Source organism: Nyctereutes procyonoides, unplaced genomic scaffold (assembly GCF_905146905.1).
Source record: "Nyctereutes procyonoides isolate TBG_1078 unplaced genomic scaffold, NYPRO_anot_genome, whole genome shotgun sequence".
Lineage (NCBI taxonomy): Eukaryota > Metazoa > Chordata > Mammalia > Carnivora > Canidae > Nyctereutes > Nyctereutes procyonoides.
In genome coordinates, this window is record NW_026575135.1 from 31,610,099 (window position 1) to 31,635,805 (window position 25,707).

A 25,707-nucleotide genomic window follows, 5' to 3' on the forward strand; every position below is an offset into this window, starting at 1 on the left:
TGCCCGGGATAGGAGCCTGGAGAGCAGCTGCACACACGGCAGTGCGGAGGCAGAGAAGGGGTTGGTGATACGGTGCTATAAATCTGTGGTCCAGTCCACCTCCCTTTTAAGACGTCCTCCCCCCTTATTTCTGTTCTCAGTTAGAGATGCAGCAGCTTACTCCTGTAGCGACCTACTAAAAAGCAACAAGGAGAAAGACATCGTCTTTTTGAAAAAACGTTCTTTCGTCTCTTTTCTTTGTTCCTTCGTTTGTTTTTCTTGCCCCTTTTTGTTTAGTTGAACGGCAATAGGAGGATAGTCTCTCCTTTTTTAAACTCTCTTTTTTAAGTTCCCCCTCCCCTTTCGTATTTTTTTTTTTTCGCCATTTCTTTTAGCGTTGGACTTTGGGGTCGAAAGAATTTCTTTTTATTTGCTTCTTTTAAGCCGAGCACAGTTTAGGTTTCGTGCTGTCTTAAGAGAACTATCCAGCAGCTTCTTGCTCATCCTTATTGGGAGAACTGCACCGTTACTTTAAAAACACACATACACAAAAACCTTAAGGGAGAAAGGTAAGTTTCGGTTTGGTTTCTTTAATCATTAGTTGCAGCGATGCGCTGGCAAACCCAGAAAACCTGTAAGTGAGCGGAATACAGAATACGAAGTTAATTGCACATGTTTATCTCATTTCAAAGCTACTGCTCTGCTTTTTAATTCTAGAGAGCTAGACTAAAAGACAGTGGACGCATGCTTGACGTACTGAATTTTTCGCAAATGTCAATGGCAGAAACTTAAGTGGTAAATGTGGCTAGAGTAGAGCAGGGGTTCAATGGGAGTCTAGGTGTTGAGTGAGCTTCAGGATTGAGGTTGGAAGTTCATTTCACGGGAAGAGAGGGATAACTTGGGCTTGGGGTTGGGGGGGGTGCATGCCTCTACTTTCGCACAGCAACCAAAGGACTGGAGAGGCTTTAATACCATTGAGGGGAATCAGAAGCTTGGACTTGCAGATTAGACCAGCGAAAACCCCACACCTAATTGCATTAACCAGATAACATGTGCTGGGGAGATGGGATTGCCAGATGGAATTTAGATGCTGCACCAGGCTGCTAGTTGTAGTTGAGTGAAAAAGTACATGCCGCCTGAGGGCTAGGGCTGGGCTGGGGCTAGGGTGGGTAGAAGCTGTCAAAACTCATCATTGCTAGGTGTGCGGGCTCTAATTCACGGGCGCCAATTACCATGATTCTTTTTTAAAAGAAGGTAGCCAGTTTAGGGCCGGATTCTTAAGCCTGTACCGGATATGAAATTCCCTTTGTTCAGAAAAGCGTAAATAAGATCCTTGGAGCTGTGTCTGTGGAGTGGCGGCTGCCTGGGAGCCTTGCTGTGCTGGGCGCTGGGAAGTGGATTCCAAGCCCTGTCCTTGGTCCTACGCGGCTGACTTCGCCTTCGGGGCGAGGGGGAACCCCTTCGCAGCCGCAAGGATTCACAGCTACCCCAGGAGCCAACTCGGCTACGTTGCCCTCACCCCTTCTTACCGCCCCCCCCCTCCCCCGAATAGCTATTGTTAAACTGACGCCGGGAGAAAGACGGTTGGGGGGGGTGGTGAGATGCTGGGCAGACACATGCTTCATTTTAACTTTTGTGATTTCTCAGGGTTTGGGAGAAACCAGCTGGCTTTCTACTGCGGAAAAAGAGAAATCGGGGTAGATGTGGGAAAAAGGGGGAGGGTGTTCGCTGGGCGGGGAGGACCGAGACGGTGGCGGTGAACGAGGTGCTGCCTTTGCCGAAAAGAAGTTTAAATTATTGGCACGAGGGGGTGTGGGTGAGTGTGCATGAGAGCGCCGGTGTGGTGCTGGAGAAGGAGAGAATGGGGGAAAAGGTACAAAACCGGCGGGGTGGTTAATTTCTCCCTGCTCTCCACCCCACCCACCCTCCCGGGTCTAGAAGCCAACTTGCGGGCCAGCCTCCAGACTCGACCGTGCCATCCCCGGGGCGGTGGGGTCTGGGGATAGCAAGGTGGCAGTGCCCTGCACGGGAGCTCCGCGGCGAAAAGGACCTCGCGTGGCCATTGTTGCTTAATTTATGCCCAGCACGTTGCTACGTACCCACCTATTTCACGTCTGTAAAGAATTAATATGAGAGCTATACAACTGTGGCAAATTGGAGGTTGGATACGTTCCCCATTTGCCATTTTCAAGTACGGGTTAGCGAAACTGATGTCGAGACTGGGTATTTTCTCTTGTAAAGCCAGCTGCAGATCTGGCTTCATTGTGGCCAGAGAGAAATGGTCAACCATTTAGTATTTACTCTTAACCCTGCTGGGATGGGATGAATGTCCCTTACTTTCTCCCCGAAATGCATGGGTTCTTTCCCCGCCCCCACTCACCTACAAACTCTCCTGTTGGTTAAGATTCTAAACCTTTAGCCCTTCCCCACATCTCTCTCTCTCTCTCTCTCTATATATATATATATATATATATACACACATATGTATGTATATGTATATGTATATATATCCTCGATGTTGGAAATAGGAGGGAGATGGAGATGGTTTATTTCTTAGGCCTACACTGCAACCTATAAAAATACAGGCTTAAAGTGGATGGGGGGGATGGTTACAGAGTAGACAATAGTAACCGAATAAATTATTTTCCTAATTGAAAATAAGTTCCTAAAGGTCAAGAAAAAAGTGTGCATGTTTTAGGGGTGGTAGAGTAGAAAAGCTGTTTGGGCCTGTAAGACTTACTTCGTAAAATGGCTTCTTAAATGGGACATCTGAAAGGTTTGTTCAGAATCTAAACAAGTAAGTCTGTAAAACCAGAACATGTTGAGTGTTTAAAAGTCGCTTTTGGAGGATTTAAAAAAGGAACTACCTCAGTAATTATTGTCATTCCCCGAGTCTGTCTGTCTTACACCAATCACTCCTGGGTTCTTCCCTCTTTTAACCAAGTGTTTGGACACTCCGTTTTTAACCTGTTCTGGAGTTCTCCACCAAAAACGCAACGTGTGCAGGTGGAAGTGGACTGGAAGACTTGGGTAACTCTGTAGAGAGGTCTCACATAACTTCAAGAAGTCAGCCTCAGGAAGTAGGGCGTAGGGCATTCTTAGAGTTTTAGGCTTGGATTGGCAACTGTGGTAGGCCCATTTTTACCTAACGTTGGAAAACAGGCATTTTTAGCAATCCCGCCTGCCTAGCATGGACATGTTATCATTAACTGTTTAGAGGGAGGTCAAAAGAGGCGCAGGCGCTTTGAGCAGTTTCCCCAGTAACCCCGTACAATGTCAATTAAGGTCATTTAATTGCTAATCGGATTTGGGGTGACAACAGAAATGCTGATATACAATCAATTAGCTATTTCTGGTGTCCCCAGTCTGGGCCCCCCCCAAATCGAGGGATGGATTGTCTTCATTTAGATTAGGGTTGAACCCCTTACTTTGCCATGCCTGATTTGACTTCGCCCAAGAGGGCAATTTTGTCTCCTCCACCCCCGCCCTGGGTGAAAGGAGTCGTTCCTCCATTCTCTCCCCCCCCCACCCCGCCCCGCCCGTCGCGTGGGGGCGGGGAGCGCTGGGCGCCCTTAGCGGACCTTGCTGCATCAAACCCGCATCATGCCCTTGAAGCTGTAACCTCGGTCACGTTCTTGCGGCGACTCAGTCGCCCACTGCTCAGTTCCTTTCGCTTACCTCCTGCGATTTCAGGTAGGTATGACAGGTGATATTTTAAGTGCAGTTTTTAAGGGGGGGGGGAAAGGGTTAGAACAGAAGCCTTTGCAATGAAAACAATCACAACACGACAGGTGCTCTCGTAATTAAGCGGCCGAGCAGGTGTAAAAACGTGCTCCCACCGCGTGGCTCGGGGGGTCGGTTTTGACTCCCAGTCGCGGGGCTGAGTCCGAGGACAGGCACAGGTTTTTCTGGGGAAAGGCGATTGAGCGGGGCGTGGGGGCGGGCCAAGGCTAAGCAGCGACGCGACGCCCCCTCGGTGAAGAGTTGGCCATTTCGGGGCTAACGTGGGGGGCGTTGGCGGGATGCGGCGAGCAGCAGCCTCTTGTATAGTCGAGTGCAGGGTTTCCTACTTTGCGTTTGAAGCAGAGTATAGCACCCCGCACAGGTACTGGGGCTTATCTGAACGTCAGGTGCCTTCCAGAGAGGCGGAGAGGCGGCGGCCAGGGCTAAGCCAGCTCAAGGGACCAAGGGACAGGACCCCTCGGCTGTGAAGTGGGGGCGGGGGGGGAGAAAAGAGCCGTTTAACTCTGCTTCTCTATGTGTGTGTGACACACACACACACACACACACACACACATCAAAGTAACCCCCGCGCGAGTCGCTCCGGCTTCGCGTTAGCGCCTGGAACCTCGGGGCTTGCAAACTTGCACCCGGCATCGGCCGCCCCCGGGCGCGCGGCGCTCTCCGCGCTGCCGGGGGAGCCCGGTCCCAGACTCGCCCGGGGGCGGAGGGCGCGAGGCGCCGAGCCGGGCGGCCGCGGCCGGGCGTCTCCTCGCAGGCACCGACCCGCGGGCGGCCGGGCAGGGCACGCGCCCGCGGCGGCGCCGCTAACTCGCCGCGGGCCCCGCCTCCTGGCGCCCGTCCCAGCAAGCCCCTCCCCCCCGCCCCGCTACAAACGGCGGGACCGCGGCGCCGGGGCGGCACTGAGGCAGCTGCCGGCCGCGCGAGGAGGCCGGTCGCGGCGCGGCGCGGCGCGACGCGGGTAGGGCGGGGGCTCCGCCGGGTTCCAGTCCGCCTTCCCGCCTCCGCCAGGACTGGGGACGCCGCGGCCGCCGCCGCCGCCGCCTCTCCGCGGAGCCCGCCCGGAGCGACTCCTCCGCGGCTGTGCTGACGGCCGGCGGCGCGAGCCGTAGTGGCTGCAGCCCGAGTCGCCGCAGGCAAGTGCGGGGGGCGTGGGGGGCGGGGGCGGGGACGGGGGGGCGCGCTCGCGGCGCCGGGCCTCGCTCCGCTCGGTGTTGGGCGCCGCGGCGCCGAGCGGGGTGCGGGGCGCGGGGCGCGCGGGGGGCGCGGGGGGCGCGGGGCGCGCGGTCCGGCCTCCGCGCGGCGGGAGCCCGGGTGCGGCCTCGGGCGGGGGGGGACGCCGTGGGGGCGGCGGAGGTTGCGCACGCGAAGTTCCTCGAGCTCGGCCCCGCGCGGCGGGAGTGCGGGGAATTGGGCGCCTCGGCGGGTGGCGCCGCCCCTCCCTCCCGTGGGCACGAGCCGGCCGGGGGCGGCGGGAGCCGAGCGGGGCCAGTGGCGCCGGGCAGCGCGCTCAGGCCTGGACGTGCCCGGGGCCGGCCGCGCGCAGCGCCCGCGGAGCCGCGCCGAGACGCAGGTGAGTGCTTTGGAGGGAAAAGTGGGGGAGGGGGCCCTCCTAGAGAAAGGGCAGGATTCCTGGGGCGGGCCCCGGCCGCCCCGCCTCGGGGAGGCTGTGTGCCCCGGCTCCCCGGTCGGGTGGTGCCCCCTCGGCTCGGCGCCGCCTCGCGCGTGGGACTCGGGGCGCCCGGAGGCTCGGGGCGGCCGCGCGGCGTGCGGGGGCGGCGTGGGACCGGGGGGCGGCCAGCGCGGAGCCAACGGGATCCCCGGCCCGCCCGCCCGCCCGCCCGCCCGCGCTCTTGCGCCGTCTCGGGGGAGGCCGGGGGAGGCCGGGCGCAGCCGCGCCGGGTCGCAGCGAGCGGTGGCATATCCCGGGTTTGCGCGCGAGCAGTGCGCGGGGCGGGAATCGCCGGGCGGGCCGAGCCGGACCCGGGGCTTGGGCTCGCTGCCCTGGGTTGCGGCAGCTGCGCCTCCGGCCCCGCCGGGGAGGGCGGGCGGGCGGGCGGGCGGGTCGCGGCCCCGGCACGGACGTGTGCGCGAGCCCTGGTGCGGTGGGTGGTCTCGCGGGGACCGGCGCGGTTCGCCTGCAGGTGCTCCCGCAGCGGTCTCGACAGCGACCGGCCGGCGGTCTTGCCAGCGCGGTGCCTATCCTGGAGGGCCGGAGCGCAGAACCTTGTCTCCAGATGTGAGCCACGAGCACGGGGTTGTAGCTGTCCAGGTGGTCATTCAAAATAGCGTGCGTTTAGAGACCTCATCTTTATCCCAAAAATCTCCTCTCCCGTCTTCCCTCTACGTTTTCTGGGAATGTGAGAAAGGAGCACTTGCTAGAGGGTATCTATCTGTCCTCTTTCGTTCCCTCCCCGAAGGATGGGGCTCAGCAATGCTAAATGAATACACCTCCGTCAAGGACAAAGAGTTTTTTGAAACTTGATTTTTTTTTTTTTTTTTTTTGGTGGCCCTACCTATAGTGATTCTGTCCTCCTTAAAATGTACCTCTGCCCCAAACTTAATGACATTTGTATGTCCGTTTAAAACCCCTCGAATAGCACTGGGAGTGTGAGGTTTCCCATCTCCCTGAAAAAATCAGTTTGAATTACTGGTTAGTTTGCCCCTGAAGACAGTCTTCTCAAGAACCGTTTCCCCAGACTCCTTTGAATTTTTCATTTGTGCTAAGCTCGCTCTTCCTTGCGGGAGCTGACCTGGAGTCTCCATTTTGGTGAGCGGATAGAAAAGCTTTCCCGGCTCTACTTTCTCATCTAGACCTTTGGGTCTAGAAATGGTGACTGTTTTTGCTGGATGGATTGGAACATTATGAAGAATGTTGATTTAACACTGCTCAGGTGGGGGTGTATGTGCATACTTAGAGAAAGTTCCTTTGGAAATGGGAGAGGAAGGAAGGAGGGAGAGGGGGCGGGGGCTTGAAGAAAAGGAGTCTAGAAGGAAATGGCTGGGGTGGGGTAGGAAAAATTAAATGATGAAGAAACATTACATCCAGTCTGTGATTCCTCTGCCCCCCCCCTTTTTTTTTCCTTCTTCTTGAGAGAATGTTTTTATGTTTGTATGATCAAAACTGGCCACTTCTTATTTGGGTAACTTGGTGCTGCCACCTTTCGGGGAATAGGGTTTTTTATTTACCCTTCAAAGACAGCCTGAAGTATTTTAGGCCCCCCTTTCCTGTGTCTTTAGGTGTTTCCTCCACTGTATAGTGTTTGCTCTTAGGAATCAGGTCAGCTCTTTTAAACTGTATACAATGTCCCTTGGATGAAGAGAGTTTTAATTTTAGAGTATGCTTCTGGAATAGAACAGATACCCCAAACCGGTAAGTGTAGGCCGGACAGTTAGGCCGGACCTGTTATATACTATTGAGCCTTATTTTTCAGGCTAAAAATGCATGGGTTAAGAGTTCCTTTTTTTTTTGGGTGGGGGCAGGTGGTGGTGGTGAGGGTGGGGTTGGTTCCCTGGTTCTGGTTAATGCTTCTTCACCAGAGAAGCAAAGTCCTTCTCTGCCTGGGTTTTGCACTTTTAGTTATGACCTATCTCCTACTGAGGTATGGAACGGCCGCGCTCTAAGTGGCCTTTCTACTAACCCATTCCTTAATCTACCCTTTTGGATCTTTGTATGCAGATGTTCCTGGCTGATTCTTGTTACCGATTTCAGCCATTCTAGCCTTCCATGCTTTTCTGGTTGACATTATAATTTAAAAGATACTGCTTTCCATCCCTGCTCCTCACCTCCGCCCAGCAAACCTCTCTTTCTTTTATTCTAGGAGCAAGTCCCAAGTTTTCTTTAAGGACACAACAAAGCCATCCAGAATACCCCGACTTCTAAACTGGGATCAACCTTTCTTTGATGAGGAAAAAAAAAAATTTTTTTTAAACCTGGGATGCTTTTCAGGTGGTAGCATGGCACAAGAACACCACAGTGGCACGTTACTGTTCATGTTCTTTTTTTCCCCCCAAAGGACTGGATATTCCAAAATAGCATCGCATTAAGACTAACTTTACCTTTTACCATTTTGATAGATTAATCTGCCTGGTAGGGTCAGTTCTTCTATCATTTGAAGTCTTATTAAAGCTACCGTTAACACATTCTTTTTGCCACGTTTTACACCAATAACGTATATTTGGAAATAAGGGAAATCCATGGTACTTAGCCTGGTCAGATAATTTTTTTTGATGGCATTGAGGGGCTGTATAGGTGAGGTCGTATGAGGCCTGGGTGATATGCCCCCGCTGTGGAAAACCAGCCTATAGCCATCTACCTCAGCTTTTTAATTTTTTTTTTTTTTTTTTTGATATTCAGCTGGACAGGCCAATAATCATAGTAAGCTACCACATTTGAGGTTTGGTTTTTGTTTTTTAAGCGTGAGTCCTTGGTTGGAAACAGAACTGCTTTATAGGCATATAACCTGTGCAGTCTTAACCACTCCCCCTTGAAATTCTTAAATTTTTGAACTAGCAGACCCTCTACTTTGATTTTGTACCGAGATCCACGGATTTACATAGCTTATCCTGGTTAGTCTTAATCATTGGTTAATATTTTTAGCTGCCAGGACTGCTGTTTAATGCTAATATATAATTGTTTGAAAGTTTTATGCACTGGTGATGGCCACACCCAACTCTTGAATTAACTCTGTAGAGGATATCAGACACCCAGAATATTCACTTGCTTTGGTCAGTTTCATTTTACAGATGTGAACGTATTCCCTGGCTCTGGTTACTCACAGAACCCATGTGTGTGTACTTTAATGTCAAACTCACTGTTTTGTATCTTTCTAATTTGGGAAGAACATTTTAAGTTCTATTTATTTGATTTTATATACTAATTGGTTTGCAACGTTAGTCGATTTTTCTTCTTGATTTTAAGTAATATAAATCTGCTAAGTAGAAACAGAAGCGGATTAAGCTTGAAAGGCAATAATTTAAGGCTTTTGTGTATTAAAAGATAGGCATTTTATCATGGTTTTACATAGCATTGGTAACTTAGAATCTGAACTAAAGATAGCAATTAGTATAGTAAAATACTATGGCAGTTTTATGGCATATAGGAAATTTTTCAATAACGGATTTGGTTTTTAGCATGTATGATGCGTACCATGATTTTAGTAAGATCACAGAATATTTTTTAAGAGAATATGACTATCTTTCCCCTTGCACTTTGTATCAAACAAAAGGTGACTTTTCTGTAACACTGTACTAGTTGCATTCCTATAGACCTCTTTCCCTTTAATATCAGTGCTACCTGTCCACAGATTGGGCTCCATTAATATATCTGTTTCTGGTAAAGGTAATATTTTCTCAGACTTACGGGTTAGGTTTTGAATGCATCAGTTTTATTGATACTCTTTTAATTGTATGTTTCCCATTTGAGTGCTGCTGAATAGTTTTGAGTGGTGCATGCAGGTTTTCCTTGTAACAAATCTTCATATAGAGAAGGATGGGTGCTTTGGGAGCGAGTGGGATAAGTAAAATAACCAAGATCATAGCAGTAGGTGTCAGGAGGTTAAAACTAAACCAATTTGGAAGTTAACCGTATTAATTTCAAGTGACTTTCTTTTTTTAAACTTGCACTTTTGTAGTACCTGTGTATTTCCATATCTGATTCCCATGATGTCAGTTTGACTGAAAATGTATAGCAAATAAGGTTTGACAGGCAAGACCCCCCTTTCCTACTCTTAGAGATTTATTTGGAAAAAAAAAAATTGACAGTTTTCCTCAATAGGCTTATTTATTATGAAACAGAGTAATTATTTTGTTTTCTAACATGTTGAAGGTTTTGCTTTCGATCAGATTAAGTTTTGAACTCCTGAGTTGAGATAGCTGTATTTTTTCCTGGTCTAATCTAATAATAGTGGTAGGTTTATACTAGCCTTTTCCCTGGATTTAAAGGAGTCAGTCTCATAAAAAAAAAAAAAAAAAAAGGAAAAAAAAAAGAAACTTATTCTACATGGCTGGCTTTTCTTTTCCTACAGAATTTTTGTGGTTGTAAGCTATTTGTTGCTGGAGAGGATTTCAGCAGCTTTAAATACTGTATTAACAGAATATCACAAAAATCCATATTTTCATAAATATCAAGCAGATTAATCTTTTAGAATGTCATTTCATTTTGTTTTTAGTTAGCAGTAGTCAAACTGACTTCAAGCTTTATTAGACATCTTCTTGACTAGTTTTACTTTATGATAATAGGGACAGTAGTTGCTTTAGGATTCTCAGCTTTCCTGTATATTTGTTACAGAGTTTCTGTAAAACTGACATTTCTTGTTAATGCTAAGTTCTGAGTCTCTTTGAGCATCTGAAGAAAGTTGTGGGCTCTCTCTCCCTAGAGAAATGTACATACACCGAAATTTCCATATGATTTTTACTTATCTAGTTCTCAGGATTCCATAGGGTTAGAATGAGGTTCTACTTGGGGAAATAGGACTTCGAAAATTGGAATTGTCTTCTTACACAGGTGAGGTTAGGGGGAAGCCGTTTGGGTAGGTTCTTGTCTGCTGTGGCCTTAGCGATGTGGGCTTTTAGCTTTCATCAAAGGCAAACTCTAAGCTTCCTTGTCTCCTCATGGTTTGTTTTAAAAATCCATTCTGATTTTGTAAACAAATATTACACATGTAAGGTCTTGTGGTGAGCACGGTGCTGCCAGTTTAGTTACTGAGTTGTCTTGCCTCAGTAGGTTTTGTCACTTAGGTTGAAATTGTTAATTTAGCAGAGCCAGGTGGAATATGCTAGGCTGGAAACCTGAAGTTTCCATTGTCTGTTTTTTTAGCTTAATTACTTATGTCCTTGGTTTCTTAACCTTTTTGAGTATTAAAAACCTCAACCTCCACATCTCAAGGACAAGGTGAAGATGAGCATACTGACGTATGAGATTTTTGGCAGTGGATTGACAATGTTTACTGAATTGGAAAGGTGGTAAATTGGTGGTTCCCATTGATTAGTTTTATATATTTGGCCTTCAGTGAGTTATTATGAACTATAATTTTTAGCAATTCTTTATAACATACCATCATATAATTCATATTTCTGCCATGAAGAAAAAAAATTCCCAAACTGTAGGGGGAGAATTGTGCCTTTGAACATTTCAGTATGGAAATAGGTATAAATATATCTACGTTGATGAGATTTGGAAGGGAAGTTTAAAATGCATTTTTTTTCTGGAAAATATAAATAATGTTAAAAAATTACATGTGAAATTATGAGAATTTAGCTAGCTAACATTCCAGGAATATAAATGTCTTAATTTAAATATTCCATCTTTTTTTCAATGAGAAATCAGATTTTTACATTTAAGCATTTAAGTTAAAATAATCAGTCCATATTTTCCTGATTTGAATTTTGTTTGATCTCTTATTAAGGATCTATTCGTATAGTCGTATATATTACAAAATGGAGTTTATACAGAAATAGGTTATTTTTTTTCCTGCTTGTTTTCCTCTCACCACCCTCAGTGAAAAGTCACTGGTGGATGTCTTGTCAAGTCAGTTATTGGAAATTGTTCACTTGCTCAGTTTCTAAAGGATGTTTAACACTTTTTTATTTGGGTGTCATTTATGTGTATCAAAAGTATAAGAAATATTTCTCAAGCAAATCAGTGTATTTGAAAATAAATTCAGTGAACTGGATAAGTTGGGGAAAATATTCCGGGAACTGATTGTACCTGATTTTGAGTTTACTCTGAGCTACTTTTGAAGTCAGTTTTTAAAAAACTCACTGATGCTGCTTTTCTACTGGAGGCACCTCTGGTGATGTGAGAATCACCCATCATTATTGCAGAGCTAGCTAGACTGTTTTAAGTATACAGAGTTTATTACAGAGTGAGCAAGTTTTTATAACCTATTTCCAGGTAAGGTCTGTTTCTGTATGAGTTTACTCAACACCACCTTCTTTCCCTGAGGTGCTACTTACGGGTTGCCATCTTATTTTGTTTAAACCCCTGGGGTCCTATGTGGCCTATGGCTGTGAATGACTCATGGACTTTTCCCAAATACTAGGTCATCAGTGCTTTTGACTTTCATCATTCCCTGCCATTGACTCTGCAAGGAACTTGATCTATCCACAGCCTTCCTCTCTTCTCTTTGACACCTCTGTGCTAGCCCTCTGTCCCTCAGTCACCTGTCTGTGCTTCTGAGCCCTGTGGTAGTTCTACCTCTGGCCTGGCAATTCTGGGTCAGGTGCAGCCTAGTCACCTGTCCTTTTATTTTTTCATTCGGCTTCCACCTTTCCATTGGCTCTTAAGCAGTTTGCAACATTTTACTCACTGAAGAATTTCTCTGTGACCAAGTGAATTGCTGCTATTTAAGAGGACAAAAGGGTATCCATGGACAAATAGTTTCTGCCATAGGTCCCAGATGATGGCCAGAGGTTGCATATGGTCTGTAGTTGTTTCATTTGGCCTCAACCATTCTTTAAAAACATTTTGAGAGAGCATGTGAGTGTGAATGGGGGAGGAGCAGAGGGAGAGAGAATCTCCAGCTGTCTCTGAGCTGAACACAGATACTGTTGTGGGCAGATCCTACAACCCTGAGATCATGACCCTAGCCGAAACCAAGAGTCAGATGCCCAACTGACTGAGCCCCTCCCCGCCCCGACACTCCTGGCCCAATATATATATATTTTTAAAAAGTAGTGAAGTGTTGATTTAGGTGTTGGGAAATAGCATATAAAGATCTAGAACCATATTTTAAGTCTTTTTGAAAAGTTGGAAGGGTGGAGCAACATGGAGCGCATATTTGTCAACTGAATCCTTTATATGGAGCATGATTTGTTTTGGAATAAATTACTGCCTGGCCTTTGTGGATATTTGAGTTATTACTTTGTGACAGTTCCCTAAGGCCATGGAAATTAAAAGTTTACTCAAATACAAAGACAAAAGTGTGAGTTCTTAAGATTTTGTATTGTTTTGATTGTGTTTGTAAATAGTTGAATTATGTTAGATCATTCCATATAAATTTAGATTTTATGATCTCATTTACCTCATTTAGAGAAGTCTCCTTTAATTTCTGGTCTGAAGAGAGTTTGTCTTTCTTTTACAAGATTGTACTTCTGGTAATTTATCTTACCCCCTCCCCCCTCCCGTCTTTCTGGAATTTTAGACCTTCCCCTACTGTTCATACGCTTTGGGGTCAGCAGAAGTTGCTTTTGTGCTGTGAAAACTAATAGGCTGTTATGAGCTGCTTAAAGAGGCCTGCTGCCCACCTGCTAACTGTATTGCTGATGGTGTCAGCTTAGAAAAGACATTCTCCCTTCAGATTGCTATAAAAAAGCTGATATGAGAGGTTACCAGGTGTGAGGTTTATGTGTTTCTCTCCTCTTTCCCGTTTTTTTTTTTTTTTTCTTTTTCCAGCCTTCAGCCTTTTCTGCCCTTCTCTAGAAACCGCAGGACAGCTTTAGCAAAGCTTTCTCCCATGTGTGCAGTAGAGCAAGCAGGTGTACCAGCAGAAGTAAAAAGAGGCTCCACATACCATGTTTGGACCAATGGTGTATTTTTTTTTTTTTTTTTTTTTACTATAAGGAAAGTGGATGTTATTAATCTACTCCTGAGCATAATAGCACAATTTGAATAGCAGAGAGCAACTTTGCTGTGTGTTAATGTCTAATGAGATGAATGCAGATGAATGATAAGTAGGTAGAAAATGTCAATGTAGAGCCTTCCTTTTGGTGACTTGACACACTTACATTTCTGGTTAACTTTTTGTTCAGTCTGGCAAACAGATACAAAGATCTATTTGATCAACCTAGCATTGATGTAGAGTGTGAGGACAGAACAATGCTTATAAAACCCTCTCTCCTGGCAGCCACTTGAGGTAGGCCAGTCATAACGAGGAATTAGAATATGTCCCTGTATTGAACATCTTAGCAAAAGCCTTCTGAATAATAGTAGTGTAATGCTGGCAGTTTAAAAATTGGTGCAGTTTCCAGCCCAGCCATTTTTTTTTTTTCCTATACTTGGGATGTGAGTAAAAGTATATGCTTATTTTAAAAACCTAATTTTGAATTAACTGTGTATATGGTTTTGAAAAAAATTGTAGTTGTATTCTGAACTTACTTTTAAGAGGCACTTAAAAATAACTCTTGGTATGAAGATTACCAATCTCTTCCTTTTTTTTAAATAATTAAAGATTTTTAAAAATTTATTCATGAGAGACATAGAGGCCGAGACCTAGGCAGAGGGAGAAGCGGGCTCCCTGCGGGGAGTCTGATATCGGACTCAATTCCAGGACCCCAGGATAACAACCTGAGCCCAAGGCAGATTTTCAATCGCTGAGCCACCCAGGCATCCCACTAGTCCTCTTCCTTGATTATATGATTGTTATAGATGAATATGATGGTTATTTTGATGTGCCCTGGATCGTCTGGTTGAGGGGCTTCTAGGATGTCTTGGTTGTTGGTGAGGAAATGAGAATTGACAAAAAAAAAAAAAAAAAAGTTTTATCTCCTTAAAGGTTGAAAATCAGTTGTGGAGCTTACTCCTGTATGGTAAGAAAGACTTTGGTATAGGTGCACTGTTGGTGGTTAACTTGAAATCTAGAGCTTTTCCAAATTAATCTAAAATGTTTTTAGGATTTTAAAAAGTTTTAAAGTTTTTTTGTATTGAGACTATGCTCAGAAGCCAGGTAGATTGTATAGAATTTATTATTTTATCACATGTTATTGCTAAAGTCCTAGATGCTGAAAGAGCTTTAGAGAAGCTTAAAGCATCCTTGTCATATTTGGTCTGTCTGCTTTAAGGAGATGAGGCAGAAAATGATAATTTAAAAGATGGCCTCTCAGTTTGAGGGATTGAGTAAAGGGACAGATCTGTATAGTCTGGGAATTTAGGGATATGGCCAAGTTGCTGCATATTGCTTTGGGGACAGGAGAATATAGCTTTTCTTGGTCTATTTTATGTGTATATTTATTTACTTAGTTTTGTGTCTCCCTCTTCTCCGTGCTTCCTCTCATGTAATTTTTGTTTCTTTTGATTCTCTTTTGTGGTATGAGTGTTTCCCGGTTTGCCAGGAGCCCAGTCACTGGTGAAGAATATTTATGCACTGCAGAACCTGCCAAATTTTAAGTTGTGGCTGGACAGAGATACTGCTGTGACTGTCTTAATTTTGCTGTTGTACCAAAAGAACGATCCCAGGCGTGTGTGTGTGGGGGGCTACATGAGCCCCCACCCCAGCCTTTCCCTCATAGTCTTCTCTCTATAGCAGGATGTGCCAGCATCAAAAATAACATTTTTCAAAACACTAGGAGAGTCGTAAGATGTTTCTTTGACTCCTCCTTCTTAGTATAGTTCCAGTAGTAGAAAGCAAGTAACAGATTAGAAGCTGGAATGCATTGAACTGCACTGATCTGCACCTTTTCCTTGAGTCTTCCTCATGCCTAAGACCGTGTCTGCCAGGATCATGGATTCTCAAGAACTACTGATCATAGTTTTTTCTTGCCAGTTCTTGGTGTTCCCAGGTCTGCCTGTTTTCTGCATTAACGGAACTTATGTTTCTTTTTCTTTTTCTGAAAGGTGATCAAACAGACTTACATGCTGTTTCATCTCCTTGGTTTTCTGGAGAGGTTCAGTCCCTCATTTGGAACTAGCTATTTGGGTATAATTCGTATCTTTCTTCTTTGACTTTTGAGTTTGGCTAATTTATGGGTATTAGTTTGTGGACAGTAGGGAGTAAAGTTTGATTTAAGGGTGAACAGCATAGTTTGTGATCTCAAAAAAAAAAAATCTTTTTCCTCCCTATTGTACAACTATTTTTTAAAGTAGGCTCCATGCCCAGCATAGAGCCCGATGTGGGACTTGAACTCTGACCTTGAGATCAAGATCTGAGCTGTGATCAAGAGTAAAACACTTAACCCACTGAGCCACCCAGGCACCCCTACCCCCTTTTGTTCAATTTCTAAAATAACTTCTAAATTATTTCTTCTTAAGAATACAAATAGTTTAAGTAACCTTGTATTGAACAATTTGGCAGTGTATTGGGAGAGGGCAGCAAGGAGCTGCCTGTTTTGTTTTTAGTTGCTGACAGATGTTGTAGGACAGAAAAACAGTACTTGAAGGTGATGCACCGTCCAAAATGATGGGACCAGGAGATGAGAGCATTTCCTGTAGTGACAGTGATGGGCCCAATATATCTGTTCTTCCAGAACCCTACCACAGCTCCCTGGGGTAGATGAGGAAAATGAGGCTCAGAGGTTTGCCTAAGGTGGTTTGCCTAAGGATTCAATCTTCCCAGTGGGGAAGTAGGACCTGGGTCTGTGACTCTTAGTTCTTTACCTTTTCTGTGAACTCCAGAGTGTTTTTTTACCTTTCATAGTTCTGCTGGTGGCCAGAGATTGACTCAAGAGGCATCTTAGCAACTGTATTCCATCTCCAGGCTTTTTCTGTGGTTCCTCAGTGGTAGAGCTGTTGTTACCTTTTTTTGTGTGTTTTAAAAGCTTCACTCTGGTTCTGTAGCACTCCTAGCAAAATGACCACCACTTGTTTCCCCAGAGCTAGGATTCTGACCTTGCATTATTTTAGGTCTGTGGTTAGGTGACTTTTGGAAGGATTCCATCGCAGGCTGGTGTCTTTCCTGATGCCATTTGGCAGTCTTGACTTGGAGGATTACTTTTTGGAAGCATATGAAGTATGGATTGGTTATTTTCTGTAAGCAAGGGAATGAAGACACTGTCTCCAGCTTATTTTTGGATGCTGCTAAAATCAGGAAAAAAGATTGAAATACTGTATGTTCTATTCCCAGTGAAGGTGACATTCATATAACCCCGGCTCATTGTAGTAGAGAATCCGTAAGGGCTCTTCCTTAAACTTGTTAAGTTTCTGAAACTAGTATTTTCCAAAATCTGGTGGGCTTTTAGAAGCATCACTATTTTTGTTCTGAGAAAAATAGTTGCAGGTCAGATGTTCAATAGGATGTATGATGTCCAAACTTGAATCAAGAAAATATCTACCCGGTAAAGAGTGTTCCTGATTCAACTTGTTTCTCCAACCTAACTGTCAGAAAAATTGGTGGGAGGGAGGATGGGGAAGAATATAGGTTCAAGATAATCCTTTTGGTTTTCCAAAAGGGATTATTGATTTTTTTTTTTTTTTGGTTTATCTCTTGCATCTAGTGTGTTACTCGTTTAGTAGAAACTTAGGAAGCATTTGTTTATTAATTCACTTGAATTCAAAGTTTGGAATAGAGGTAATTTACAGGAAAAGTGAGATAATGCAGTACTTGAAATTTACTGTCAATTAAGAATTTTATTTGAATCTCTAGGTAAACCACAAATGATAGATGATCTTATAAAAATTTTAATTACTACAAGAAAATATTAGTAAAAACTGTTGCTTTAACAAATGGCATATTCAAGTCTTAGATGTAAAATTTTTTACATTGTTTTTGAGTCTCATAAATATGTCTACTTGGGGCGCCTGAGTGGCTCAGTTGGTTGAGTGGCTGCCTTTGGCTCAGGTCGTGATCCCGGGGTCCTGGGATTGAGCCCCATGTCTGGCTCCCTGCTCAGCAGAGTCTGCTTCTCCCTCTCCCTCCACCTCTCCCCATGCTTGTGCACTCTCTCTCTCAAATAAATAAATAAAATCTTAAAAAAAATATGTCTGCTTAATGTAGTGATTTTTATTTCTCTCAAAGCTGTGAAGTTACTGGTGCATCTTTCTATGATGTCTTACTAGGATTGAGAAGCTAAAGTAGCTGTGCATTAACATGATCTTGGGTTTCCTATCGCTGTGTATGTATATTTTACTCCTTGTAGATTATAAATATTTGTGCTCTGTGAAGCTGATGTAAGCCTAAAACAATAAAATAATCAAATTGTCTATGCATTATAAGCAGGTGTCTCTGGTGTAAAATTGGACTAATAGGCTAGTGAGAATAGACGCAGCAAAGAGTAGAATGTGCAATCCTGCCAAAGATGCTCCTTATTGTTTAGCCATGATTTAGGGCATCACAAGATGAAACAGTAATTGAGATGGGTGTTGAGAATTCAAAGCTGAATGGCTTTTTACATCATTTTAACTTCTAGGACACTGTAATCTTAAACTATGACTTTGATGAATATGTACCACTTTAATTTCTGTGGTTTTGTTGTTCTCTTTTAAGTTGGCCTAGACTACCACATATTTTGAGTAAAATGTTTCTATAGTTCCCCAGTTCTTTAAGAAATTCAGAAACCTACAGGGACTTGTCAAATCTTGGATGTCCTCTTTTATTTCATTTTCCCTTAGGGGTTTTGTGGAGATTTCTCCATAGGAGTTTTTCATTATCTTTTTCTCTTTTCCATTCTCCATGATTATTTCCTGTTTGTTACTAACAAAATGAAGCAAATTTGGTGATGGTTTTTTTAAGTGGCTCATGAATATTTGAAAATGTTTACTATTTATTTTGGCACAATCTAGTTTTTATTTGAATTTTTAAAAATTTTTTTAAAAATTTATTTATTTATTCATGAGCAACACAGGGAAAGAAGCAGAGACATGGGAAAGAGGGAGGAGAAGCAGGCTCCATGCAGAGAGCCTGATGTGGGACTCCATCCCGGGATTCTGGAATCGCACCCTGAGCCAAAGGCTGGTGCTCAACCACTGAGCCACCCAGGTGTCCCACAATCTAATTTTTATTAAACTTTTCTCTAGACCTACACTTTCACAGGATTTTCATTTTTATGATTGTATTATGCCTAGCCTCCTGATCTTAAAGGTATTTTGCTGTTTTTGATTGCTCACCCATTCACTGTTTTTGAATGTTGATCAACCATTTCTGCCCTGCATTAGTTTTATTTTTTTATTTTTAAAGGTTTTTATTTACTTGACAGCACAAGCCGGGGAGTTGCAGAAGAAAAGGGAGAAACAGGCTCCGTGCTGAGGAGGGAGCCTGAAATGGGGGGCAGGTGGTGTGGGGCTCCATACTAGGACCCTGGCAGACACTTAACCAGCTGAGCCATCCAGGTGCCCCAGCCCTTCAGTAGTTTAAAAACAGTTACTTTCCTGGTCTCTATATGTGAACATTTCTTGGTTTCCTATGCAAAAAGTCGTTTATTTAGTATTTGTATTCATACTGTATATCATGCACTTACATATTGAGTTACAGTGGTAAACATGATACAGTCCTGCTGATATGAAACTTAGACTTTATTCAAGGAGAACACGTGTTAAAGTTCCAGAAAGTTATTGTTTGTAATTGTGATTTGTGCTATGAAGGAAAAGTCTGGGGCTCCTTAGTATGGAGTGGTCAGGGAAATTCATTTGTAATTTTATCTTCCCTCCTTTGTACCCTCTCCTTGTGTTACTTGCACAAAGACAGGCTTATTTTTAAATTTATAGACATTAGTTTATTAGAGAAGAGCTTTATTATTTTTTAAAGATTTTATTTATTCATGAAATACATAGGCAGAGAGCAGGCAGAGGGAGAAGCAGGCTCCTCATAGGGAAGCCCAATGTGGGGCTCAATCCCTGGACCCTGGGATCATGCCCTGAACTGAAGGCAGATAGATACTTAACCACTGAGCAACCCAGACATCTCTAGAAAAGGGTTTTAAAGTTAAATCTTCTTTTCTTGATAGATTCATGGTGAACTTTGGATCCTGGATCTGATCCCTCTGCCTTGGTTTGTTTCGCTATAGATCTGGCAATTTTTTTTTTTTTTTCCTTAACAGCTGAGAAACAAATTTTAATGTTCTCTTTAGGACAATAATAATAATTAGGCAGCTTTCACACTAAAAGCTGTACAATGAATGCTAGCTCCACAGTGAGATCTGTGTTGTCTGTATTCTTTATTCTCTTCACTCATGGCTTTGAAAAATGCCTTCTGAGTTTTGGAGTATAATTTATCAGTATCTTCTTGATTGTGTTTTTCTCGTATATTGATTGAGATGGTAAAAACTGAAGAGGAATATCTTTCTTTCTTTCTTTTTTTTTTTTAAGATTTTATTTATTTATTCATGAGAGAGAGAGGCAGAGGCAGAGGGAGAAGCAGGCTCCATGCAGGGAGCCCGGTGTGGGACTCAATCCCAGGACTCCAGGATCATGACCTGAGCCAAAGGCAGATGCTTAACTGCTGAGCCACCCAGGCGTCCCTAAAGAGGAGTATCTGTTTAGCTAGCTTTTTGCTTGCCTTAAAGTACTATGCTACTTAAAATTGTAGTTTGTCATTGATTTAATTGTTTCGTTAGTTTAAGAATAAACTTCTATAGAATCCTTTTCTGCGGGATCCCTGGGTGATGCAGCGGTTTAGCACCTGCCTTTGGCCCAGGGTGCGATCCTGGAGACCCATGATCGAATCCCACGTCGGGCTCCCGGTGCATGGAGCCTGCTTCTCCCTCTGCCTCTCTCTCTCTCTCTCTCTCTCTCTCTCTCTCTCTCTGTGACTATCATAAATAAATAAAAAAATTAAAAAAAAATCCTTTTCTGCCAGATGTGAAAAACCCACCCCATTTCTTCACAATACTGTGTCCCTCCCTGTATTTATTTATATTTAAACTAAAAACAAATACCATATTAATTTGGAATTGTCTTTAAAACATTTGTTGGGATGGGGGAGGCTTAGGCAGTTTTCTTTGTAGAAACCTCTTAAAGACATTTGTTGAAAAACACTTATGGAAATGACCTGAGTGGCTTTTGTCCAGTCCCTTAATTCTAAAGGACTATGTATGTTTGTAAGAGATTGGTAGAATCTGGGAGATTGCTCTAAGCATTCAGAAAAAGCCGAGGAAAAAAGAGTTGAAGAAAATTGAAGAGGAAGTAAATTCTCCATGTGGCTCAATTTCCTCATCCACACACAGATGCTCAGAATGGAACTGCACAGTAAATTTATGACATGATATTTTAAATAGTATCTTACCTGCTTATTACACTTATATTTTAACTCCTTAGTTTTCTCAGAAGTGGACTCTGATGGCTAAAACAGCTATTTTCTCTTGTTTTTAATATTATGTGTTTTTTGGGAAGGCAGTCAAAAGTTGAATCATGTAGTTGGTGTCTTCTAGAGTTGTGTAATTTGGTTCCTATGGCATTTTTTTCTTGTTGGATCTTATCACAACTTTTAGACTTGAGTCCCTTTTTCTGTAGGTGCAGAATGAAGCCATTGAAAATATACACAGTAGCCTCCGTTCTTGATTGAGGGAACTTAGAAGTAAAACAAGCTTTAGTTCAAGAGAGGAGAATTCTAATGCTACTTCTGGCATTATTCAGACAGCTGAGCTGAGAGTTAAGGGGAAAGGATTGGGGTGAGAACTACCCACTGCTTTGAGTGTCTGTTCTTAATGGCTCTTTAAATTAGTTTGCCCCCCCCCCCCAAATGTTTGCACTTTTGGGATGCTCTTAAATGTTTTTGACTAAATTGGCAGTTCCTTGATGTCACTTATCCTGTTTTGCAATTGTACTCCTCAGATGTAGTAGGTCCTATTTTTATTAATATCAAGATTAAAATTACAGAATTACACGTGCTGAAGGTAAACACTGTATACAGGATTTGTGTGTGTGTGTGTTAATGGTATACACTGCTTTGGTACCCTGGCTACTGTAAAGGTGCCATGTATAACATACAGACTTTACGAATGGGAGTTACTATAAATTTTTAATGTTTAGATGAAGTATCTGTTGTTTTTAAATGGATATTTATTAGTATACGATAGTAATTAACTGGTAGATAATAATTTAATATTTTAAGATGACTTCTGTATTAACAGTACTGTTCCTCTTCATCCATCCCCATGATTAATTAAGATTTTGCTGTATCTTATTTTCAGCCTCCGAACTGGTAAGTTTAACAATTGGACCACACAGGAAAAGGTCTGATGTGATGCTTTTTGTAACCACTCTGGCTAGGTTGAGATTGCGCCTTCTACGTGTTTTTATGACCTGTTTTATACAGCTTCAAAGCATGCTATATTAAAAAGGTATCACTGCTTCAGGACTGGACTAAGAGACTGTGTTTGTCTGGATTAAGGAGGCAGGCTCTAGGGATGACCGCTGGGCCAATCATTTAATAGCAGTGTAAAACCTCCTCTGGCTGTCCGAAGAATGGCTGCTTTCTGCTCAACACTGAGTCTTTCTGGAAGCAGACAGAGAAGTTAAGTGTAAGGTAGATACTCTCATTACGGAAGGCTAACCTTAAGAACTGTTATTGTACTGGATACTCCTGTGGTAAACCCTGGGCTCCCCCCCCCCCCCATTTACACTATCCAGGGTACAGCAGCAGCTCCATCTGGTATGCCTTGACATAGAACTGTTTGTTCTACAGCAACTCATTTTAAAGCTGCAATATGTTAAATGGGCAGCCCTTACTTGAAGGCCTCCGGTGTGTTGGCAGTTTATCAGCAGCAGGGTTGTGATCCTGTCACTTTTTGCTAATGAAGGCTTTTATTTAGCTTAGCAAATCCTATCTCCTGTTATCATTGGCTTTTTCAGATGGTAAACTTGAAAGGGATGTTTGTGACTTTTTATTAATTAGTAGCCATCAGGTTGCTTTGGTCCTTGCTTGTGATAGCCATTTAGCTGTATTTCTTTCCACTGAGACATAGCTTGTCCTAAACTAGGAAAACCCCTAAAATGATTAGAATAATCCTTTTTGTTTTCAAAAAAAAAAAAATTATTTCTTCTCAGGTAGCCATTTCCTCTGGTCTCCATTTCAGTTCCATTTTTAAATTCCTAGCAGGGGTTTTATCAGAGCATTTACTTTTCCCAGTGTAGCAATTTGACTTTCTCTGCTTTTTTTTTTTTAAGTTTTGGGCAGTACTAGAGAATAAGTATTTGTATGTAATGTGTGTTTCTTATATGTATATATAGCAAATTCAAGGATGTCAGAGAATGTTAGAGCTGGAGAGGCCCTTACCCACAATATTGACCAGTACCCTTAATATATGCAAGCGGAATTAATGCCGAAGATGTTTCTTAATGTCTTACAAATCGTGACAGTGGTTGGAGGCCCTAGACCTAACTAGGGCCTACGCTGATTCCTGGCTTTTTTTTTTTTTTTCCTTTTCCCAATCCCCTTTCCTCTACCCTGCTGTATTATTTTGGTTTCATTTTTAAAATGCAGGCGGTGCCTTGAAGGGATTACAAATTGATAAGTTTTTAGAGCCTTTTTGGCAGCAATTAGTATAATTAAAAATGCAAATAGACTGTGAACTAGCAATTTCTTTTTTTTTTGAACTAGCAATTTCTATCTTTAAATTTATATTTTTGCTCTTCTGTCTAAGTTATTTGTTGGAAGCATTGTTTAAAATGGCAAAACCTTGGAATGTTAATCAGTAGGGAATTGGTTAAATTAAATCAATTAATTGGTTAATTAAGTAACATGTCTGTTATAGTCCTCTATAAAGAAAGTATTCTCTATGTGTTGATATTTAAGTGTAAAAAGCAAGCTGCAAAGAAATACCTTTCTCTATGTATTAGAGTATTTGCTTTCCTCATCTGTGCTGGTATACATATGTCTTCATTTTGACAGTGTTCAAATTGCTGATGAAACTGTTAATCTCTGGGGTATGGGTTGGAAGAATTAAAGACTTCCGTCTTTCATTTTAAATGGTTTAGCAGTTACAATCTTTTTGTATCATATTTTTTAATTGGCAAAAAAACTATTGACACGTAATTACGAATTCAAAAGATGATCCCCTTTGTATTTTTCAGAGCATTTTAATAAATTTTTAATATTGTCTACATCTAACTGTTCAGTAGTGTGCGGTACCTGTGTTGTGCCAGGATTCTGGGAGTTCAGACGTAGTAGGATATGGATGCTGTCCTTCAGTTGTGTAAGTGTGGCCGACAGCCCATAGGCAGGACACGTGAGGCATTGAGCGTGGGAGTGTGGTTTGTGAAGGCTGCTGCCATAGTTGGGAAAGTACGTAAACGTGAGTGACACTTTGAGGGAGATTTTTATATAGGAGAGGGAGACTTTTTTTTTCCTAGAAGGAAAAGAGAGGGTCACATATGATGTACTTCTATCGTATATAGGAAATACTTTTGACTGTTGGAGGATGGTTGGGTTTTCTAGAGGGCCTTGACACCCAGGACAAAGTGTTTCCATTTGTATGGTGAAGGTCATTATGAAGCCTTTGTAGCAAGTGGGTAGTAGAGAGAAGCCTTAAGAGAAACCAGACTGAGGACAATTTTGTAGGATTGGCTAGATGTGAGGACGGCTGAAGAACAGGGGCTGCCAGGACAGAAGCAGCCCAGGGAAAGAAGGAGTGGGGCCTCAGGAGAGGAAAACAGGACATGATTTTCTGCCTGTGATGGAAATGACCAAATGAAAAACCACTCCTTGGCATCCTAGGTACTTGTAACATTCACAAGCATTTTTTTTCTTTTTTTTTTTAAATTTTTTAAAAAATTTAAATTTCATTAATGTTTAATGTATTCTTGGTTTTAGAGGTAAAGTTCAGTGATTCACCAGTCTTATATAAAACCCATTGCTCATTACATCACATGCCCTAGTTAATGCCCATCGCCCAGGGTTTAAACCTGTCTCCCTTACCCCCCCCCTCCGCTCCAGCATCCCTCAGTTTGTCTCGAGTCTCTTGTGGTTTGTCTCCCTCTCTGATTCATCTTATTTTTCCCTCCCTTCACCTATGATCCTCTGTTTTGTTTCTTAAATTCTACATATGAGTGAGATCATAACGGTCTTTCTCTGATTGACTTCTTTCGCTTAGCATAAGACTCTTTAGTTCCATCCATGTCAATGCAAATGGCAAGTTTTCTTTCTTTCTTTCTTTCTTTCTTTCTTTCTTTCTTTCTTTCTTTCTTTCTTTCTTTCTTGGTTAACTAATATATATGTCACATCTCTATTCATTCATTTCTCAGTGGACATCTGTGGGCTCTTGCCATAGTTTGGCTATGGTAGACAGTGCTGCTATAAACATGGGGTTCAGGTGCCCCTTCAGATCACTACATTTCTACCTTTGGGGTAAATACCCAGTAGTGCAATTTCACAAGCATTTTCTAAACCAACTTAAGTAGGCAACACTTAACAGCATTTATGTTGCTCTATAAAGTGTCTTTTCTGAGAACTGGAATATAAAGGTATTTTCATGGTTCCTGTATTGTGGGTTTATAAAAATTCCCTATCAAAGGAAGTTCATGTGATTAAAAAAGTACTGGGCATAAGAAGTAGTTTACATTGTCCCAGGGCTACAGGAACATCCCTTTGAAGGTAGGAAGAAGAATAGGAAGCTTTTCTGAAGTTCATTCAAATGTGCTAAAAGAATTCACAACAAATTCCTTAAAAAACAAAACAAAACAAAAAAACTAGCTTAACAGTGAGTCAGACCAATGTTTCTTAAATTTCCTTAGAACCCTTTTATAGGCTTAGATTATTGAGAACTCAGAAGACCTTTTATGTTGGTTATGTCTATCAGTATTTGTTATATAGAAATGAAGTTGAAAAAGTTTAAAGCTATAGTTTAAAAAAATAAACCTATAACACATTAACAAAAATAACATTTTATTTATTTATTTAAAAGTTTTTATTTATTCATGAGACATAGAAGGAGAGAGGCAGAGACACAAGCAGAGGGAGAAGCAGATTCCATGCAGGGAGCCTGATGTGGGACTCGATCCCAGGACTCCAGGATCACGCTCAGAGCCAAAGGCAGATGCTTAACCGCTGAGCCACCCAGGTGTCCCCAAAAATAACATTTTAAAGGGATGTCTGGATGGTGAAGTCAGTTGAGCATCTGACTCTTGGTTTTGGCTCAGGTCTGATCTTCGTGCAGTGGGATTGAGCCTTGCATTGTGCTCCATGCACAATGTGGAGTCTGTTTGGGATCTCTTTCCCTCTCCCTCTGCCCCTCCCGCTCGTTCTCTCTGTCTCTTTCTCTCAAATCTTTTAAAAAATAATGTTTTAAAGATGAAGAATATATTTTTTTGAAAGAATAATAGTGATAAGAGTGGCATTATTTTACATTCTTTCATCTGTTTAATGTGTGGCTTAATAGAAGTCAGCTGTATAGTCATATTGCACC

General features: G+C 42.9%; 1 protein-coding gene across 4 annotated transcripts in view; it reads left to right on the forward strand.

Annotated features, from left to right (window-relative positions):
• The first annotated feature begins 463 nt into the window (after positions 1–463).
• ELAVL2 (ELAV like RNA binding protein 2) overlaps positions 464–25,707 on the forward strand; it is a 139,218-nt gene continuing 113,974 nt past the window's right edge. For all 4 annotated transcript variants that reach the window (XM_055302217.1, XM_055302218.1, XM_055302220.1 and 1 more), the window contains exon 1: positions 464–548. The gene's annotated coding sequence lies outside the window, so the exon portion shown is untranslated. The remainder of the gene's footprint in view (positions 549–25,707) is intronic.